At 44.8% G+C, this 4164-nt stretch overlaps 1 protein-coding gene across 1 annotated transcript in view; it reads right to left on the reverse strand.

The window, feature by feature from the left end:
* Positions 1-4056, reverse strand: part of LOC113438622 (hexosaminidase D-like) — a 49029-nt gene extending 44973 nt beyond the window's left edge. Inside the window, exon 1 of the mRNA XM_087912609.1 lies at positions 4032-4056. The gene's annotated coding sequence lies outside the window, so the exon portion shown is untranslated. The remainder of the gene's footprint in view (positions 1-4031) is intronic.
* Between the last annotated feature and the right edge of the window lie 108 nt (positions 4057-4164).

Genomic DNA, 4164 nt, shown 5'->3' on the forward strand with positions numbered 1-4164 from the left:
AAGTACCCAAACTTTCCAGATAATTTAATCTGCAACAGGAACAGGAAGTTAACAGAGAAACAACTGCTGGCCTGATGCCAAGGCTATCACCAATAATGCTATGGAAGTCTTCAAGGGATTTTAGGGCAAGGATTTGAGGCCCAAGAATGAAGGTTTTTCAGACACATGGGGTTTCTCTAGCTAAATCTAGCTATACCGGCCCTACATGACAACATTTAGGGTGCACAGGGCACCGGATCTGTTTTTTGTTTGTTTCAGGACACATGACTTCACTTTCTCTGTGGTCGGAATAAAGCAGAGGTCCCCAAACTTGGCAACTTTAAGACTTGCGGACTTCAACTCCCAGAATTCTCCAGTCAGCATTGTTTGGAGACCCCTGGAATAGAGGCTGCAGCGTTATGTGTGCATGCAAACAGGGTCATTTTGATGCTCTCCCTCCTTGCTGTTCAGAGCTGGTTATAGGTCACTGGCTCTGTGTGGAGCTGGATGAAAGCACTGAATGGCTCCAGTCTAGGAAATTGGAAGGAGGACAAACACCTTGGAGGTCCATAACAAGTTTCCAGACAACCGAGGAAGTTGGAATAATGAATAGTAGCTTCAAGATGGAGTTCGACAAGGACGAATCTGCAGCTCTCTATTTGTGTAGGAAAAATATTACCCAGCGCATGGCAGCGAGATGGGCAGGATATAAATTTAATAAATACATTTAAAAATCAAAGGCATGAAGTGACTGTGTCAGAAACCAATGGAAACAGTGTTATTTTTGCAAATAAAGCAACTTTTGAGAGATGTGTGTTTAAAAGTTCGGTGGAACATTGGGACATTAAGGGCAAAAAGATCTAGACTGGAAAACAGGAAGGGTCTCTGCTATTCTGATAGGCGAGTCAACTTGTGTAAACGGATTAGCTGACAGTTTTAACCACAACAATCTGGCTGCTAGCATATAGTAGATAAATTAACTGCTTGCCTCAATTTATTATGCCTATGCTGCTCGGATAGAACAGAATAGAATAGAATAGGAATTCTTTATTGGCCAAGTGTGATTGGACACACAAGGAATTTGTCTTTGGTGCATATGCTCTCAGTATACATAAGAAAAAATAAAATACATTCATCAAGAATCATCAGATACAACACTTAGTGATAGTCATGGGTTACTATAAGCAATCAAATCATACATGTTATTAATACACAATCAAATCATAGTAGGAAAACAAATAAAACAATATAAATCGTGAAGATACAAGCAACACGGTTATAGTCATAAGTGGAAGAGACAGGTAATAGGAAGGACAAGAGGAGTAATAGTAATACCGTCTTACTAAGTAATTTGACAGTGTTGTGGGAATTAGTTGTTCAGCACATTCAGGGGAAAACTGTCCTTGTGTCTAGTTGTTCTGATGTGCAGTGCCTTATAGCGTCGTTTTGAGGGTAGGAGCTGAAACAATTTATGACCAGGATGTGAGGGGGTCAAATATAGATTAAGAAATAAATCTAAAAGGGGATAAAAAAGTCATCTAGAAAAAGGGGAACTGGGCAAAAAATGGGGAGGCAGGTTAAACACGGGGAGGTTCATGGAGAGGGGAAACGGGCATCCCGAGAAGATTGTGACCTTGTAGCCTTTGTCAAAGCGGGCAGCAGGGAAGGAACCTGTGCTTTGGGTTGAGGGGATAAAAAGCTGTTGAAATCTATTCTTGGGTGTGGTGTGCCTACTTGCTAGCCGCTTACTCTTGCGAGAACGTATTTTATAATAAATTGTTTGCTGCTTCACTTCATGACTCTGTCGAGTTTCTGACTGGTGAGTCTTTTTTCTCACAAGTGCACAGGACAGACCATATGTGGAAAGGATTCTGGATATCGTTCTGACTCCCAAGTTGCCTAGGAGCCAAAAGAGTGATTCAGCCACAAATAAACGTTTAACATGGGATCCTTGACCACACCAAAAGAAGTATAGTGTTGCTCTTTGCTATTCTGCAGTGGTCAGACTTAGAACATAGAACAAGTTCTCAGGAGGTGCTCAAATGGAGGCTGGATGGCCAAATTGTGGCAGTACATTACAAGAGAGGATTGTTCTATCTAGATGACCTCAAGGTGTTTTGCAACCCCTTCGATACCCTGAAGGTTACTGACAAACTGCTGCAAGAGTTGATTACAAGAAGGGGACATTCTCTGATTACTTTCAAAGGACTGAGAAACTTTACCGATCAAGATGTTTAATTGCCACCAAACAAATTTAATACAAGGGTCAATGAGTTACGCTTAAGGGGATGATAGCTAACCTTTAAGGCACTGAGTGCCCAAACCAGAACGTGCATGGATACGAGTGCATATGTGCGCACTGGAGTGCTGGAAACCTGAAGACAAGCTGGTTGTTGCGTGCATGCCTGGTTTTTTTTTTTTTTGCTGTTTTTTTGCCATTTTTTGTTTTTGGTGCTGTTTTCAGGACAAAAACAGCCTGAAAACAGTCTGGAAAATGGTCCCCAAAATGCTCTCACTTTTTTGGCCATTTTTCAGGCTGTTTTCCGGTGCTTTGGTGCCCATGAAGACCAGTTGGCCGGTGTACATGTGTGTGCTGGAAACCAGAAGAGCAGCTGGTGATGGCATGCGTGCCCCCAGAGAGGGACGTGTGCCATAAGTTCACCATCACAGGGATAAGAGATCATCTTGGTCATATCCCCAGGTTCCAGACTGTATGGCTGGGATGATCAAGGTGCAAAGTACACATTGAAGTCCAACTCAAGGCAAATGTGATGGCAGCCCTTAAACCACTACCCACCTCTGAGACCTGCCATTCAGGAAGGACAGTGACAAACTACAGACGTCCAGGGGAGACCTAGGAGGGCAATGTGCAGCCTGGAAGGAAAGGGACTGAGAAAAATTAAGAGGCTTTGGATGTGTTTGGCCTGGAGGATGAACAACTGGGAGAAGCCAGATGAGCTGTTTCCCAGCAGAAGGTGACCTGTGGAAGCCAGGTCAGAAGCCTTCAGAAAACGTGAAAGAAGTGCCCAGTTGACAAGGAAGCCAAATTCGATTGGACATCGGGAAACATGCCCTAGTGCAGGAGTCTCCAAACTTGGCAACTTTAAAACTGGTGGACTTCAATTCCCAGAATTCCCCAGAGGCTGGCTGGGGAATTCTGGGAGTTGAAGTTCACAAGTTTTAAAGTTTCCGAAAGTATAAGAATTAGGGGTGACATGACCGCAGTCTTCCAGTATTTGAGGGGCTGCCCCAAAGAAGAGGGGATCAAATTCTTTTCCAAAGCACCAGAGAGCAGGACAAGAAACAATGGATGGAAACTAATCAAGGAGAAGCAACCTGGAATTTCCAGAAAATTCCTAACAGGGAGGACAATTAACCAGTTGGAAGGGTTTGACTTTGGAAGTTGTGGGTGCTTCATCACTGGAGGCTTTTAAGAAGGACAGTCACTTGACTCACATGGTATAGGGTCTCCTGCTTGAGCAGGGGGCTGGACTAGAAGACCTCCAAGGTCCCTTCCAGCTCATTCATTCATTCATTCTTAATGGTCAAGTTTAACAGATAACAGATAATGGGAGTTGGAAGGGACCTTGTAGGTCATCTAGTCCAACCCCCTGCCCAAGCGGGAGACCCTACACCATTTCTGACAGAGGACAGTCCAATCTCTTCTTGAAAGTCTCAAGTGATGACACACCCACAACTTCCGAAGGCAACTTCTGTTCCATGGGTTGATTGTTCTGTCAGAAAGTTTCTCCTTTATTTCCAGGTTTAGAAACCTGGCACAGAGCTGCCACAGGAAGTGATAGGCCTAATTTCGCAAAAGGGGATTCAACAGAGGATGGATGGCCATTCAGTGCACCAAGAAAGTTGGATGGATCAGTGTTTCTCAACTTTGGCAGCATAAAGACGCGTGGACTTCAATTCCCAGAACTCCTCATCAGACAGGCACGTAGTTGAAGCCCGCCTACCTCCGAGAAACATTGGATCAGACAATCTTCGAGGCCCCGCCCAGTCGAGGGCGAGAGCCAATCGCGCGAGAAAGCCTCGAATCTTACCGGGTGCCGCCTCGCCAGAGGGCGCTCTTTTGCGGGGACGTAAGGCGATAGAGCTACGAACAGGATAGAAGAGGCTGCGCGCCGCCGTGTCCGCTGGCCAAGTGAAAACTCCCTGGTGAAAACTGACGAGAAA

This window comes from Pseudonaja textilis, chromosome 14 (assembly GCF_049901715.1).
Source record: "Pseudonaja textilis isolate UNSWEBS1 chromosome 14, rPseTex1.2, whole genome shotgun sequence".
In the NCBI taxonomy this organism is placed as follows: domain Eukaryota; kingdom Metazoa; phylum Chordata; class Lepidosauria; order Squamata; family Elapidae; genus Pseudonaja; species Pseudonaja textilis.